The 18,322-nt window shown below is 45.1% G+C and overlaps 1 protein-coding gene across 6 annotated transcripts in view; it reads left to right on the top strand.

Annotated features, from left to right (window-relative positions):
* The window catches only part of LOC119180179 (plasmolipin), a 225,957-nt gene that overhangs the window by 124,630 nt on the left and 83,005 nt on the right, over nucleotides 1-18,322 (top strand). For 2 of the 6 annotated variants that reach the window (XM_075878429.1, XM_075878430.1), the window contains exon 1: nucleotides 574-712. The exons of 2 other annotated variants lie outside the window; for them this stretch is intronic. The gene's annotated coding sequence lies outside the window, so the exon portion shown is untranslated. Of the gene's footprint in view, nucleotides 1-529; nucleotides 713-18,322 lie in introns of those variants that run through there. 2 more of the 6 variants (XM_075878432.1, XM_075878431.1) reach the window with 2 other exon arrangements.

The raw sequence follows: 18,322 nt of genomic DNA, 5'->3' as shown, positions 1-18,322 counted from the left end.
ACAATTTCTTACACAAGGTCTCGTCGTTCTCTCCTGAATGCGCGAGCAGTTGAGAAAAGCACAACCTTCAATACACATTTATTGGGTCATTGTTTGGGCCTGGATTTGTACGCCACCTGCGTGAGCCCTTCAATCTCGGTCGGCTGAAGCATTGAAGGACTCTGGCCATACGTTCACAAAGAAGTTCTTGTGAAGTGCTTCCTGCACCCTTCGGAACTTATCACGTCAATGAACTTGACTGCATGAGCATGAAACAAAACTTATGGCATTTACACTGGCCCTCGGAGGAGCGAAGTCACTGTGTGTGATAGTGGTGCGTGGTACTGATGCATATAAGAACAATTGCCTGAAACACGACATGACGAAGCTTTACGAAGCGCATAGAGTGACAAGGCGGTACGCTGCAAGTTGAGAATATACTGACACTTGCTAGTCAAGGAGGCATTCCACAAACGTTGGTCTTTTTTTAGCGACCATCTTACTAAAACGAAACCGAAACTCAATGCAGAGGGAGCTACCAACGCGTTGATTTACGAGCGTATGTGTTTATTTTTACTAAACGTCTTTTTTCCGGAACAAGTGAGTGGAAGCAAGCCTAAGTTGTGAGTAGGCTGAGTGTATTTGCTGCGAGAAATCGTTGCCGTTCGGGTGTTGAACCGTTGCCGGTTTTTCAGTTGCTTAAGCAGCCAAGAAGTCTCCGCCGCTTCGTTCCGTGAGTGCTTGAATTTACAAAATGTTCACATACTGTGCAGAGTGCCTATGTGCCAGGCAGGCCGCTCAGCATAGCGGTCCGCACAACTATCCGTAAAAGGCTACACGGCTAGTTGGTCGTGCGGTCGTGATTCGTAACCTAGCGTTTCTTATTATTAACAACGGGGATAAAAATATAGATATCTTGGCATGCATTTCAGCAGTCAGTCCAGTGTTATCGTGTGAGTCGACATATAAGTTACAATTGTTATCCGCACCGCTAACGGAGTCTTTCGGGCGGGAGCGCCGCTGAGCCTAGGTTGGGGAAGGCTCAGCGGCGCTCGGGGAAGACACGCCTACAAACAGGAAACGTACTCGCGCGCGCGGAGCGTCTTGATCACTGGCCTTTCAGACGCCGTAGTGCTCTCTGTATTTTACGTACCTTACGCTTGTTCAGGCGCACAATTCCGTGAAATCAAAATTTCAAAAGTAGCGTGTAGTCATTTCTCGGCCGCTTTAGTTGGCCAGTTAGTGTTTACGTTGAGATGGAAGACATCTGCTGCGCGAATTTAAATGTACCATTGAAAACTTCATCGTGTGCTTCCTAAACAATCAAAATGATTGTGGGTCGCGAATGTCGCAGCTTGTATGTGTTCGTTTAGCATCCTCGCCGCAACGTTAATCCCTGCAAAGCTTTCGCGCTGTCTATTTCATCCTATGCGTGCGCATGGTTACAAAGCTAGAAATAAGGCACCTCTGCACATATGTGGGAGGTTAACGAAATTTGTAGGTCTACATGATAACCGATCGACTTGGGAGCCTGGGTCACTTGTCATGAACTGCTGAATAAAAACGGTGGTGTAAGAAGCGACTGAATTCAAGGGACTAAACAGTCTCTTAAATTCTAGGGTTCAATTATTTTAAGCGGTCAATCTTATGGGGGTAGCGTTGGAAGATTGTGGAGTTAAAAACGCGGCGCCCGTGATTCGCATATTCGACCCACTGAATGTTTTGGAGTCGCGCGAATGATGGTCTCGCAATCGCTGTATATTGTGTTCTATCGATGAGGTAGTATATTTGTACCCGGTACACGGGAAGTGGTTTCATTCGAGTGACTGAGCTGGCTTCGATACCTGCAATTTCCGCGTGCAAATATGGATCTGTTGAGAAGCACGGTTCTGATGAACTCGTTGGTTTTTTTGCCAGTTAAGCGCGGGACCACCGACGTATTGTATATGTCGTTTTATGGAGATCATAATTGTAGTTTTTTCGGGGGGGTGGGGGGGGCTGGTATGCAGGCAGGGCTAATGGGACTATTCTATGCCATTTCTTTTCTTGACTATAGTCTGTGATGCATCTGGCGCCGCGCTCGAATCACAGGCGCCGGCCGCCTGTGGTTGGTAAATGACAAGGAATATAATTAAGCGAGGTGAATTCCGACATTGCACCGGCGCCATCACAGCTAAGTCACTGTAGTACATATATGAAATCAGGCAGCATGGTGAATTCGCTTTCAGTCTGGAACCTAGAGTCTTATTTTTCTATTCTACCGTGCAACCAAGATAAGAGCATATCAGAAACTTTGGAATTTCATCTGTGTCGTCGTTGTACAAATTAACGGCTAAGAAATAAGCAGTGCCGCACTGCAGGTAGTGCGGAATGTCGGAACAGAATGTTTGGGAAAATGTCAATGATCCCAAATGATTAACTGACATGCTGTAGGAAAGCACTTTCGGAACGCCGGCGTTCGCATGCATTGGTTGTTGAGGGATGTCGTTTTCCTCTCTCGCGTTAATATGTTTAGCCGCGATTTTTTAGCTTGTGTGCGCGCGTTTGTTCTTTGCAAAAAAAAAAAATTGAAACAGGCCTCTAGGTTGACTAGCATTAGTTTTGCCTATAGGAGACGGTGGAATCGACGTCAGCCGCAGTGCCCGATCATTGTGCGACGTCACACCTGTTGCAAGAACAGCGAACATCTAAAAAAATGGCCTGAGTGGGATTGTTGTATTAATATGTGGCTGTATCTTTCTGTGCTTTAACTGTAGGGGTCTTGTGTGTGTGTGTGTGTGTGTGTATATATATATATATATATATATATATATATATATATATATATATATAATCATCCCCTCCTTTCCACTTTGGATGGAGGAGAGCGGGTGTTACCCCTTTTTTCCAATAATTTGTGCGTGCATACTGTACGCCCGCCAGCACAAACACGCCGAAACAGCCTAAGGACAGGTGTACAGGACTGCTCATGTGCAATAGCATTCCCGAAACAGCCTAAGAAGGACAGGTGCACAGGACTGCTCATGTGCAATAGCATTCCCGAAACAGCCTAAGAAGGACAGGTGCACAGGACTGCTCATGTGCAATAGCATTCCCGAAACAGCCTAAGAAGGACAGGTGCACAGGACTACTCATGTGCAATAGCATTCCCGAAACAGCCTAAGAAGGACAGGTGCACAGGACTACTCATGTGCAATAGCATTCCCGAAACAGCCTAAGAAGGACAGGTGCACAGGACTGCTCATGTGCAATAGCATTCCCGAAACAGCCTAAGAAGGACAGGTGCACAGGACTGCTCATGTGCAATAGCATTCCCGAAACAGCCTAAGAAGGACAGGTGCACAGGACTGCTCATGTGCAATAGCATTCCCGAAACAGCCTAAGAAGGACAGGTGCACAGGACTGCTCATGTGCAATAGCATTCCCGAAACAGCCTAAGAAGGACAGGTGCACAGGACTGCTCATGTGCAATAGCATTCCCGAAACAGCCTAAGAAGGACAGGTGCACAGGACTACTCATGTGAAATAGCATAGAGAACAAAAATGACCATTTCAAAAAAGTGCCCTCACCGAAATCAAGAGTGCTTCCCCCCGAAAAAAAAAAATCTTGCTTTGCCCCTGGCCTTATCGACCCAGCGGTTGACGCTCGCGCGTTCAGGTTTTGAAAATGGGCGAATTTTTTTCACCGCAAACCAACGAATACAAATTAAACAAATAGTAATATTTGTTGAGGTTTAACGTTGCAAAACCACGATATGATTATGAAAGACGCCATAGTGGAGGGGTCCGGAATTTTCGACAAGCTTGGCCAGCTTGAACGAGCACTTAAAGGTCAACACCGGTGATTTTTTTTTTTTTTTTTTGACCATGTCAAGGTTACGGGGTTTCTCTATGTTCCTGAGACACTCTTGTCGGGAGCCCAAATAGCTGAAATGCTCGGAAAATTTGAAAATAATTTTAATAATCAAAAATGTGCAATACTTAAACCCAACCGAGCGCCCTGTCTGCGTATGACGTACTATTTGGTAGAGCCGGATGCCGTATACTGGTTTTGCCGGCGCGGAATATGAAAACTGTGAAAGCCAGTCCAGCGAAGCACCGGCCAAACAGCACAGAGGAAGAAAGAAAGCATTCCCGTACTATACCCGTGCCAAACACTGCCACCGTCACCTTGTGGAAAGCACAATAAACGCTGTAGCGGCCAAGGTAGCGATGCCATCGGCTCCGTCACTTCCGTTGACATGCCAAACATGACGGCACACAGACAGCGTTGCCAATAATTCGGGCAAGTGAGGTGAGCTTTTTGAGGTAATCTCTAAAATTCTTTTGCATGCGATCAGTGCATCACTCAACCCTGTCATTTGGTATAAAGGACGAAAATGTGCAGAGGAAGGTACCCAGCGAATTTCATGGAGATTCATTGACCTCGAAAAATCGCCTTTAAATGCAAGCACACGGGCCTCAAGCATTTTCTCCTCCATCAAAAATGCGGCCAGGATTCGATTTGCGACCTGCAAGTCAGCAGCCGAGCATAGAGAGATATACTATATTAAGAGTGGCCACTATTCGTGGCCCAGCAAGAAAGGGTCTGACCAACCGATAAATGGCGTACATATCCTCGCTTTTACTCCCTTTTCAAGACATCTAATAGCCTCTTTAGGAGGACAGTTGTTGCCCAACTTTGGCATCAATTTTTCGCAAAGAAGAAATTCTATTAACTTGTGCAATTTTTTATATCCGCATTACATCATGTCCCGCTGAGGACATTTAATGCATCACAACATAAAACAGTAAAGTATGACTGGAAAGTGTTGTCTCACGGCATTTGTTTTGTATAAAGAGGCACATTCATGTGGTTTAGATGTGTTGTACATGCATTCCCTTTGCGCAAGCATGGGTGAGTAGCCTAGTGCAATAAAGAAAGAAAAAAAGGGTGAGTAGCCTAGTAACCCGCTTTCGGAGCATGAGGGCATGGGTTGAAATCCCAGCGTTGGAAAGAAAAAAAAAATGTTCTTTTATTTATGCTGAAGACATTATGGGGTCTGACCAACCACTCGTGGCGCTAAAAGCAGCGCAGTAGCTGGGCCGCGGGGCCGTACGGGAGTGTCCGCTCGTTATGCAAGTATGTTTCTCTATGAGCCGAGTGGCTTAGCCACCGTGGCGGGTCAAATGAAGTGATGCTGGCCGCTAATTCTTTTAGAACCGATCTCACATTAATCTACAAAATGTTGATATAAGAGAATACGCGAACACCAAGCAGAGCGACACCTTTCGCAGAGTCGCTTCGTGATAAGAGCGCAACACGTATACGTGTAAGCCGTCCGCTGCCGAGCAAGCGAGCGCGCCCTTAGAAGCAAAGTTCACAGTTGCTGCTCGAGCGACCCATCTGTCGCCCTCGTTCAAGACGGCCAAGGTGCTTCCTCTGTGCTTCGACCACTGGCCTCCCAAGCGGAGTGATGTTATCGCATGAGCCCTCCGAGCGACGGAGATGGGCCGGCTCTTTCGATATCTTCTGCAAGCCGCGTTCGTCGCCCCACCCGCTCGCGCACCTTTACCCGCGGGTAAAACGTATAGGGTGCTCGCGGGTATGTTATCAATTGAGACTTTATACGGGACGCGACGGCTACGGCAGAAACTCTTCGAGAGCCCTATAATTATCTTACGCTTTTAATGTCATAATTGCCTTACAATAGCCTTATATTTGCTATCGCAATAATGAGGCTATTTCACAATTAGGCGCAGTGTTTGAAAAGCGCAGCATTGCACAAATGTTGCTTCACAGGGTCTGTATTACGGGGCTTCGTCGTGTCTGAGTGTTCTCTCTGTTACAAACGTGCTCGAAAAGGCTGTTCAGGCTGCTACAAGCCTGCTACAAAAGGCGCTCTTGCCTGCTCCCATGGGACTATTCCAAAACCTATGTACCCTGTTCCACTCCTAAGCATGCAATATTGCTAGGCAGATAGATGCCTGGAATCGCACCATGCACCAAAACATGTGAATTGCGCAATGAGGGGCTTAAGGAACCACCCATTACAAGGCACTCAGGCATACCAGTAAAACCATCAGTACCAGTAAAAGCATCAACGGAGCTAGCAGCTGCTTAGGCTCGCGTGTTGCATAGTGCGCACTTCGCAACTTCCAGTAGACGTTCTAGGATAGTTTTAAACGACCAACGAATAAGCGCGGAGACGTTCCTTTCCTTGCGGTGTGGCTGAGGTTTTCAGCGAGAAATGGAGCCCAGAATGCGATGCGATCGTCTTCCATATTCTTGAAGCGAAGCGCAGGTGTCTTCCGACTTTAATTGTATTGTGCGGTCTAACTGCAAATATATATATATATATATATATATATATATATATATATATATTTATATATATATATATATATATATATATATATATATATATATATATATATATATATATATATATATGTGTGTGTGTGTGTGTGTGTGTGTGTATGTGTGTGGCCTTAGTCATCCGCCTGGTCTTAATTGCCCAAGTTGGCCCTTTGTTTGTTTTTTCGATGTATGTATAGACTGCATAAGCATTGGCTACACCGTGGCTTTCGCACTAAGTGACGACTCTGAAAGCAGTGAATGAGAGGGTGCATGTATGTCCGCATTCCTGCGCAAATTGTAGCTGCAGATGTAGTGATCGGTTGAACGCATCAAAAAAAAAAAAAAAAACTCCGTCTGTCGGTGTTCGCTGACTGACTGAGAAAGCAGTTACAACATAATCAGCCGCGAAAGTCTGTATATACTGAAAAAAACAACATGTATTTGGCGCACAGTACTTCAACGGTGGAGTGAGGTACTGGACCTATATCGCTATAGATATCTATCTCGAAATATATTGGTATATATATCATTATACCTCCGCAATATTTCACCGCGCCATGGAGTATATGTTGGCTGTACGATTCTACGATTATTGTTCGTTCCTCTCTCGTTCCCCGACTTTGTCGTGTGCCTAATTTGTGTTTTAACATCTCTACGCACGAAAACATTTTAAACAGCGGCAGCTTAGCAGTCTACGTTCATAATTATATACGTGTACCTGCGTGCTTCACTCGTATATACCTCGAAGCTTCGCGCAGGTTTGAGCCGCCCCAGCTGCGTGTGTAAGCCTGTCCGCACCGCTTCCCGTTGGCCCCGTGTCCGGTGCAACCGCGGCGCTGGCCTCCGCCGTGTTGTTGCACGGACACTGGGCCGGTCGCCGATCTGCATGGTTTCGCATGTTCGTGGCCTCCTTCAGTCAGTGTTGTCATCGGCGTACTTGCGAGGCGCAATAAGGATGCGAAGAACGACGACATGCAGTGACCTTTAGCTTGTCGTTTTTTTATTTTATTTTATTTCAGTTGTTCCCCTTCTTGTTCAGTATGGATAGGTCGGTGGCGACCCTGACGCTGGCACCAGTGACGTATACGCTTGCAAAATATGGCTCCAAGCCGTACCGCGAAACGAGTTACCACATGTTACGCGTGTTCCAAAATTGAAACCAGCAAACCCTGCAGCAGGCTCCTCTTCACTTTGTAGACTTTTGCGATTAATATCGGCTGACTAGCTTCCCGCACGGTTCTAATCGAGCAAATCTCGCTGACTTTTACGAACTCGCCTACCTTGAAAGAGGCGCTGAAATGCACGTGATATCCTTTAATGAGGCGGAAAACATCCTCTAAACAGTTTGCTTAACGCGTTACTGCCTCAAGTAATTTTGTTGTCCTTATTCACCAGCAGCATAATTGCTGGGGACACCTGTGGCTGCACTTGTCTGCTTGCAATTAAGAAAACCCAGACAATGCCTTGCTCGGGTTGCGTTGCTCGAGACTGCGTGAGTTCACGAGTTGGACTTCCTGCATCCACCTTCTGGCTACGGCGTTTGCAAAAATGCTCGTGCGCGGGCATAGTTTTTTTCAAGACCCTCATACGCGTCTGTCACATGGGTTGCTTTGGAACGTTGAACACCATCGAACATCAGAGGAGAGCTGGCACAGCATGTTGGGGAGGTGCTGCAATGCAGTGCCAGTCATTCCTGATACGCGGGAACACGCTTTGTCAAATGGAAAGATCTTCGTCGAATGGTTTGCTGTCGCTGCGGACAACGGACCATGGATGCCCATAGAGTGGGCAGCTGCATTGTTCTCGTCATGGTGCATTGTACTGTTTGTGCAGCTCTGCCAGTTTTCTGCGCGTTCTCTGGTGTAAGTTTAGGACACCTGATATACTGGGGTGCGGAAGTGAACACTCTACGCGAACTTAGTAGTAAGTCGCATACGTGAAGTTGGTTCACTCATCGGTATTCGTCATTCACCCAAACTTGGTGTTCACTATAGCTTTCACCAAATATTGGTACACGAGTCTCTTCGCTTTCCCCTATACCGTTGCAGTTGCCTTGATGTACCGCCTCTCAGAAGAAGCCTTTCGATTCATCGAGAAAGGGGATAGAGGAAACTGGTTCGGTTGGTCGTTTATAAAGGCACTTCGCTAATACCGCACAGCGTGATTGTGTGGGAGCCGAGTTAAACAGGGTTCGTACCCTCCGATGCGAGCCACTATTTGGCCATTTGAATACTTCTAGCGATGCAGTGGTGTGTATACACACAGAGAAGGCTCCAAAGTTCCCAAGAAGAACGGAAACCCACGAGGAGTTCCAGCAGCCGAGCGCTTTGTGGGGAAGCGTGCGCGCTCGATCGATAGCGTCACCGCGCTCAGCCGAGCTTTCGGCGCTGCCTTTTGTCATAACTCCATGCGCGGGGCGGAAGAGTGCTGGCGGTGCGTTCCCTCGCCCGACTCGCGAATGCGCTGCTATGGTGGCTTAGCCACCATAGCGCTGCCCAGGCTAGGCCTCTGATAGTTCGCTCGACTTGCAGCGCACGTATGGCGTATAGCGAGGCGCACCAGCATGCGAACGCATAGACCGTCGCGATCATGCGAGGATTCGTCGCAATCGATGAGGCTAAACAAACCTATTTGTCCTCTATGGGGGCCATCGCTGACTGCATGCGCAAGTCGGTGACAAACGTGCTTGCATGTCTTCTACATATTGCACCATCGCATTAGTGAAATAGGCTGTCGTTAAAGCGCGTTTCGTTCGCGGGAACGTCGCAACCCGCAAATACGATGCTTTAAATCGGCATTTTGTCATTGTGACCCGTATCTAGGAAAATGCATGCATGTGTGTGCGTGTGCTAGGGATCGTCTATATTGGGATTATTCGCTAAGTTATCCTAAGACTTTATTCTTCCCTCAACAGCTGCACATATATCATGACCTCTGTCCCCTGTTTTCCTTCTCTTTTTGAAGCAGGGGCGCCGCTCCCGAACACATGGCCACCTATATATGATACGTGGCATAAAACAACACCATTTAATATTTTTACAACGGCGGTGCCTGAAGATATTGAAGTGTTCTGGGTACATATTGCTTTATTTTGATGCGTTACGTTTTCTCCCGCAGAAATTGGAAGCAATGTTCGGCGCAGACCGCAATGCAATGTTTGGGAGGCTTCGCGAGACCATTCTGCAAACATTTCCGGGAGGACGCGAACAGTCAGCGTTCGTTCCAGAGATTGCGCGAGCACCAGCCATAACGTTGGAAGGTTCGATGACCATGGTGCCGACGCTTTGTTGCGCCGCTGTCTGTGTACAGCGTGTATTTTTTGTAGTTTGACTTTTCGTTTCCCGGGCACAACTTCGCCCAAATAAAGTACCATCTTGAGCCCGCCGACAACGCCGCGAGCACGTGACACCGCGCATTCTGCGGCAGGCGTCATCTGCTACGGTGTGTAAAAGTTGATCAGCACTAGCATATATCCTTCGCAGTCACATTTCTGAATAGCACAGGTAACTTGCGGCATCAATCGCTCGATTGAGTTTTAGTGGCGAAGCTTCCTCCGATGTTGTACGTAGCCACAGGGGATGCAAGATGGGAGATGGCGGTACTTGGAGTGTTCACTAGATGGACGGACAGACAGACAGACACAGACTAGAAGACGGACGGGCGCACGGATGGACGCATGGATGGACGCACGAATGGTCGTGCGGACGGACGGAAGCAAGAACGAATGGACGCATGGATGATCGGGCGGACGGACGGACACTTCGCCCCAGTCATCATCATTCACTCCGTAGTTATGCTGTGATTTTTTAAAGGGGTCATATGACGTTCCCTCTGTCTTTCCTATATGTTCGGCTCGTTTGTGTAGCGCATAAATTAAATATTTACAGAGAAGCGTGTAACTGGTAACTCATGAAGGCCTACTTACGAATATTATTCCTGGTATAACTCTATCGTTCTTTGCTAATAGATTACGTATAAGAAAACAAATCTTAGCAGTGTAGCATTAGACCACAGAAACTCGACCCCTTAACTTGCCGCATCGTTCGGGCGTGCAAACGGAGAGGAAACCGCAGACTGAACACATGCGCGCCCGAAACAGGCCGGCTGGCCAGCGTCACCGCCCCCGGCGCGGAAGTAATATTCGGCATTTTTTTTTTTTTTTTTTCGCGAAGCTGGTACTATATGTTGTACTCTGACGCTATAACACGATGCTAGCTATAGCGCTTGGGCTGCCTCGCTTCGGGAAGTCTCGGATGCGCCTGCTGAATGATGCTTTGAAACGCGCTATACGAGATTAACCACGAAGTTTCTGCGACAAGTCGTGGCTCAGATGACTACATTTCCACAGGGGCGTGTGCGTCTTCAAATTTATGTGCGCAGTAATACAGCCCGAGTGGTTGAATGATGCCCCAACTCTTCGTCGTCTTTTGTTACCTACACTTATAAATAACCGTAAGCAATAGTGAGCTTTTCAGTTACACGTATTATTTTTTTTTACGCTTACATTTAACTCTTCCGAAACTTGACAGTTCGAGTCACCGACACGCATGTTCGCTTCACTATAAGTAGGGGAAAAAACGCGCCTCTGCTAATATTTACCCATTTTTTCAAACTTCAATATAGCTTAAACCCTAAACTATACGTTCATGGCACACACTCCTTGATTTCATATTTTGCAAGATGATCGAAATTCTTCGTCTCAGTCTCTTAGTGACATAATTCTTCGCCGTATCGATTTCACTCTTAACGGACATGAATTACCTTATTAGCCACGTATGTGCAAATGTTTTGTGATCACGTTGCGTAAACCTGCTTATCATCCAAGTTTATTAAAATATCAGTAGGTTCATTTTAAACGTTTAACAGCTTAAAGTTGTAATTTTTCAAAAATATACTGTATATATACAACTCTAACAGTAAATGAAATCAAAAGCGAAGATATCGCGATTTAGTGGTGAGACGGAGTTGACTCTCTCTTCCTGTGGTATATATATATATATATATATATATATATATATATATATATATATATATATATATATATATATATATGTTATTTTATATCAAGTGTACCAGTCCAAGTCAGTTTTCGACCATCTCTGGTCATGCTGAAAAACAGAATGTGCAAGCATATGTGAACGTGACAAGTAGTTATTGGGGCGTTATACTTCTAAAAAAAAATGTTGCGTATAGGGCGCTTCGAACTTTGGGCACGCAAGCGAAAATGTGTCGTGCTAAGCAATTTATATATTATTACTGTTGTGAGCAATTACTATGAAACACGTTTTTCCTTGATCTTAAAGAAACACTAAATATAAATAATGACTTGGTTTTTACTGATAAAGTGTGCTTTGAGAAATGTGATGCCATAACCTTTACTGTGATAAGTTTATTATTAGCGGAGAAAATCGAGGTTGAAGTTTCATTTTGAAATTTCGCGCCTAAATCTCTGCGCGTGATGTACAAATTAAAAAAAATGTATTTTTAGTATTTACGTGACATTGGCTTGATTAAAATTTTTGAATCTACGTGTGCCAGGTCTATGGCACCCGTAGAGGACAATGTACTTAATCTTTATCGAGTAGAAGCTTTGCAGGACCCAGTTACGCCTTCAAAATTTACTACGTCATGGTGCTTCGCCCGGAAATCTGACGGAGGTGTCTCCACCAGAACTTTCTTTTCGCGCGTTGCTTCACTTACCAAGTGCCATGTCATGGTAAAAGTGTTGTTTTCGGGATTGAGAAATTGTACCTCACTAATACGCGAAAAATTATCTTGCTTCTTAGTGTCTCTGTAAGGCGTTGATATTTAATGACTATGATAGTTTCTTCATTTGGTCTTAACTTTTTTCATTTTTGCCTTCACGAAAAATTGTAATATGCTGCATTTTTAGCGTATTTTATAAAAACATTTTTTCGCGAGTAATATATTCACACTGTGTTTTTTAGAGGATCACTTGTTAAATTACTTTAAAAAGTCACAGATTTACCGCAAAGGTAAAGAAATGAACGCGACAGCAAGAAATTGGAAGGTCATGCGAAAAATGACGAGCAGATCGAAGCATGCCCCCGCGTTTCCGACGCAAAATTGACGCAAGAAACGTACGCACAAGTATAGATGAACGCGAATAAGCGTCTCAGTGGTTACTTCGCTGTGTCTGAAAGGTGCGCCCTTTTCGCAAACGGAGACTGTGCAACGAGGGCAGTGACCTTTGTGCGCCCGGTAACTACAACAGATTTGTTCCGGTGAAAGCCCAACGCGTACGATTGCCCCCCACCACGAGATAAGGGAGCGCTCGCGTGTGCGTCCCATCTCCGCGGGGCGAAGTGTGCGTGGGAGGGGAGAGAGTGCACCGCCGCGTCGTGACGATCTGGCGATGCGCGTTCATCTTTCTGGTAATGCTGAAAAGAGGATGGTTCCCCCGAGATGCCCATCGCCGGCGGTAAGCGGTATATGTTCTTAATCTAATCTGTGCACGTTATATATATATATATATATATATATATATATATATATATATATATATATATATATATAATCATCAGCCTGACTACGTCCACTACAGGACAAAGGCCTCTCCCATGTTCCGCCAGTTAACCCGGTCCTGTGCTTGCGGCTGCCAATTTATACCCGCAAACTTCTTAATCTCGTCTGCCCACCTAACCTTCTGTCTCCCCCTAACCCGCTTTCCTTCTCTGGGAATCCAGTTAGTTACCCTTAACGACCAGCGGCGTCTCTCATAATCATATGGTGGTTTTAGGACGTTAAACCCCACAAATCAATTAATCAATCATTAACGACCAGTGGTTATCCTGTCTACGCGCTACATGCCCGGCCCATGTCCATTTCTTCTTCTTGATTTCAGCTTTGATATCCTTAACCCCCATTAAAATGAAATTATATATATATATATATATATATATATATATATATATATATATATATATATATATATATAATTTCATTTTGCTAATCAGTGATAAATGATCACGCATCGGCCTATAACTGAAACATCATAAACCACCTTCAGAAAACTATACCGTGTGCGCGCGTGGCAGATGAGATTAAGTAGTTAGCAGATCTAACGTCGTCGCAGAAACCACAGGACCGCCTTGATTGGCGGAACATGGTTGAGGCATTTGCACTGCAGTGGGCGTAGTTAGGCTGCTGCTGCTTATATATATTTGTATGACGTGCATGTGTGTGTGTGTGTGTGTGTGTGTGTGTGTGTGTGTGTGTGTGTGTGTGTGTGTGTGTGTGTGTGTGCGCGCGTGCGTGCGTGCGTGCGCGCGCTAAAGAACGGGTAGCTTGTTCTGCCCGCCCGTCGCATAGCGAGCTCTGCTCCTGCTGTGTCTGATATTTTTCGGTGGCTCTTGCCGCTTCCCTGCCCTTGACGTCGGACTTGCAAGCTAGCTTCGGTTCGCCGCAACTGCCACCGCCAGTCGCGGTACTGTTCGCGACTCACTTCCGTTGAGAACCTTCTCTCGCAGAAGCCGTGGGGTGCTGTGGTGTATACAGTTGAGCAGAGCGGACATTTGGGCGAGTTGGTTGGGATTCGTCTTGAAAACAGCAGCAACACGAGAACGAAGAAAGGTGCCACGGGACAGCGCCCGTCCCGTTATTTCTTTGTTGCTGCTGCGCTGTTTACAAGCTAATGGGGATAGTACGCTGTCGCCGTTACGGTAACCACTCAGGAGAACGGGTTAATAGATGTAGGAAGAACTTTTTTTTTTCAATCAATGAAACTTTATTTTTATGAATAGATATGTGCAATTACAGGGATTATTTGGACCGATATCCTAAAGTGGCTGGTGGACGGCCCAATACAATGTGCAGCATAAAAAAAGTGTACAGGTCAGCTTTGAGGTAGCAAACAAAAGTAATCATATAAATACAGATAACACAGTGATACTGTTTTTTTCCTGTTGACGTGCATACTCATTAGCTTGCAGCTAGCTACATAGGCACTTATTTAAAAAATGCAATGAAAACCGAATCACACACACACGTGCTTACATGTCTTGACTCCTTAGAAAAGTGATTTACATGCCATGCGGAAATTACGTGCAGTTTTAATCTCTAGGGGGACAGTGTTCCATATATTTGTTTCATTAAACTGTATTGGTCTTTCTCCATAAACATTAAAACATTTGGGCAGATTGAAATTACCATTCGAAGCATGTCGCATATTGCGTTTAGGAATTAAAAAAAGATCAGCAGGCAAAGGTGAATTCCTGTTATGATATTTACTGGAACAGCAATTTTGTAGTCGTGCAACATCAGAACCGAGAGAATGCATTGTGATTAGAAAATATTACATACTGATTCACCTTGGCTTATGATTTTCAGTGTATGCTTATGAAGTTGTTCAAGAGTTTTTAGATAACTTTTTGTACGTCACACCCCACGATTCCAGATATTAACCTAAGTGACAATGACATCATGAAAAGTAGAGTGTGCGAAGTATAGCTTGTGGAAAATATTGGCGAGCTTTTATTCGAGAATAGCAGCCGTAGGCTACTTTTGCGCAAACACTCTGTACTTGCTCATGCCAGTGTAAATGCGCATCAAAAGTGACGCCTAAATATTTAAAACAAGGAACTTGTTGAAAAGGAGCGTTGTTTATTGTTGGGTTACGATATTCAGCGTCAATATGTTTCCTACGAGAGTGAAAGGCCATGTACTTTGTTTTAGTAGAGTTAACAGTTAGCTGATCCCTGGCAAACCATTCCGAAATGTTCGATACATTGGTCATCGCGTCAATTTGTAGATCTGCTAAGGAGTGTCTTGTGAAAACTAACAGTGTCGTCCGCGTACATGAGTGCCCTTGACCTCTGTAGGGATCGTGGGACATCATTGATATAAAGAGAGAACAATATAGGGCCCAAAACTGAACCCTGTGGCACCCCGCATTTAATGTAACCGTAAGATGACTTGATGTCACCTATGACTGCCTTTTGTTTGCGTGCCGATAAATAAATCGAACACGTGAAATTGAACACCTCAAACGAATTGAACACGTGATGTCAGAAAGGCGCGAATCCAAATAATTATAGCTGAGTCGATGTTTAGAACGCTTAGTTTATGAAGAAACAGGGCATGGTTCACTTTATCGAATGCTTTAGAAAGGTCGAGGAATATACAATCTGTTAAAAAACCGCGATCAAGGTTTACACGGAGGAAACTACTGAAGGCGATGAGTTGAGTGTCACAGAAAAAATGTTGGCGAAGTCCATGCTGTATAGGTGTAAAGAAGTTGTTGTTTTCGAGAAAATTAACCAGATGTGTGTACATTATATGTTCCATTACTTTGCAAGACACTGGTGTAAGAGAAATAGGTCTATGATTACGTGGGTCATGCGATGGTCCTGATTTGTGAACGGGGATTACTCTGTCAGTTTTCCAGTCATACAGTAAGGTGCTAGAGTTGTATGATTGTGGTTTTTAGCAAAATGCTATGAAATAGAGGTTCTAGTATGCCTATACAGTTCTGAAAAAATCGGCTGTAAAATAATATTTCAGTGCGAAACGAGCCCTGAAAGTCGCCAACGGTAAACCAACCACCGCCATTTTGCCATGGCGCCGCGTGTGATGTCAAGAGGTGGAAGGAGCGGAGCCAGTGTTGCTCGACTTTCATACTGCTCGCGTGTTCAATTATAACTTAATCGCCGGACAGAATGCGCTAAAATTTTGCCAGATTGTTTGTGAACGCAGAAGGATGAACCCACATAAAACTTGTTTCGATTTAGTTTAAAAGCACGAACATCTGCGCTGTATAGTTTTATAGTTCCTTGCTGTACGAACCATCTTAGTTTCGAATAATTAGTGTGACTCATGCTCTCGGCTTCTGCGTTGCAGTGGTCGCTGCTACCTCATGTTATATAATAATAACATATAATAATAATAATAATAAATTGTGGGCGTTGAGTTTTGTCCACTTGGCTGCAAAGAGAAAATTATTGCATTTTCTGTGTGGCACTATATTTACACCATTTTTAAGAATATCTAGGTTCTAGGCATGCATAAGGTTTCTGCAGCGTTTAGAAGTACATATCACTGCTCTGTTAGTAATGCAGAACCTATTATTTGTTGGAACAGTAGAGAATGATACCCTGTGCGGTGACCCTGAATAATTGTTTAGCGCTAAACCATTTTCTTAATGGGACCAACCATACCGCAGGATGCGTCTTGAGCTGCCAGGAGTTTGTGAAACGTCCCATATTGCATTCAATGGGCAATGGCGTAGCCAGGGGGGGGGGGTGTTCAACGCCCCCCCCCCGGAAATGTTTCGCCCTCCCCCCCCCCCCCCCGCCACCTACCTACCTTTTCTTCGTTGCTTCGCGCTGACATGATTCCGAAACAAAGCGGTGCTACCATCACAATATTATTTCTGGTCGTTTTTACCGTGAATAATGTTGGCACATGGAAAAACGTGTCGCGGTCTTTGTCAAGGCTTTGTCACTCTGTAAGACTTTTGGCAGGAATCTCGGCCGCGAGCGTATTAAGTTGGCTCGGCGACGGCATTGTGATGCAACGGTGGTCATACCTATACCCGCCGGAACAGATATCGCTGGAGTCGATCATTACAATAAATTTCACTAGGCAGAAATTAGTTTTAAGGCCGAAAGCTAGACACAGTTTCAAGATCTGATAGGCCACGTTCAAGCATATTAGTGTGACTCTTCGTACCTGTGCTAAGATACGCTCATGCCAGAGAATAACATTTCTATTGAACCTTCGCACGTTCATCTAACATCTAAACAGGCACACACACACGAAAGTGCGCGCGCGCATGTGCGACCGAGTATTTGGCTCAGCCACCGAACTTCACTAGTTTTCCAGCGCACAATATAGTGATACATACCTTTACTATGTCTCAACGGCTAAAGGCACCTCGGAGTGTTGTCTAATGGCGAAGGTGCAACACAGGCAATTGTGCCGGCCAATCGTAACCTTAGACAGGCCTACTGAAATAGTCATTATGTAACTTAGGCTGATAAATAAAAAGATGGTGCTCATAAACCTAAATCAGCGTAGCGTAATGAGAAACGCAGTGTGGGCAGCTGTAGTGAATACAAGTTCTATAGCTCGGCAGTGTGGCTAACGGTGCTAGAACGAGGAACATTAATATACCACAAATTAAAAATATAAATATTGATTCGGTTCTGTTCGCCCATGCATTTATATACATTGGCATGACTAGAAGGGCACACCCAACGATTTCTGCAACTAACAACATAGTGCACTATAGGAAATGCACAGAATGAATTAACATTAGCGGACAAATTATCATATAAAATTAAGAAGAATATGCATAGTAACCGTAATTTTTTACAAGTGAAATAACCTCCGTGCAAGCAATGTTTCACGCAGCAAACGCACGCATGACCTTGCGAAAAAGTGTTGATTACCTTTGTGAATTGACACGAAGATTGGCACGCGTACAGAGCAGCGTTCTATAGTCACGCTCGTTGTGGCTTCTGAAAGTTTCGAGCGCGCTCTTCCAACACGTGAACGGAGAGAGGACCAAGGCACACATAACTTATTGAGTCTTTTATAGTCTGAACTTAATTTTCGAAAAAGCACACATGTCTTACAAAGAGCTCCCTCCTGATATTTGAAATACGCCAGTTAGGAAAACGTTTCTTGCCAGAGAGATTGGAACTCTAGTTTGTGCTTACTATAACTGAGGTAAAGTTGTAGTTAACGCCTGGTTTCCCGGCGTCATTAGCAAACGCCGTCTAGTGTCGTCGTCCTGCAGCTCCTGGCGTATTGGCTCGTTAAGCACGTAAAGACCAATGCCGTTGTGAGGAATCGCCGTTTCCGTGCATGCATCGTGCTCCAATCGGTTTTCAGGATCGGCACACGAGTCGTATTCATGCAGTGCAGAACTGCGCCTGGGAACCGTTTCTTCGGTTCATCTAGCCTTTTCGGCAGCAGTTGTCGAGTGTGCACTAGCAGCGTTGCGTTTCGAGAAATAATCATCGGCGTTTTGGCGTGGTC

The sequence above is a fragment of the Rhipicephalus microplus genome, chromosome X, assembly GCF_043290135.1.
Source record: "Rhipicephalus microplus isolate Deutch F79 chromosome X, USDA_Rmic, whole genome shotgun sequence".
Taxonomy (NCBI): domain Eukaryota; kingdom Metazoa; phylum Arthropoda; class Arachnida; order Ixodida; family Ixodidae; genus Rhipicephalus; species Rhipicephalus microplus.
The sequence above is the reverse complement of the archived record's forward strand: the minus strand, read 5'-3'. Positions and strand labels throughout refer to the sequence as shown.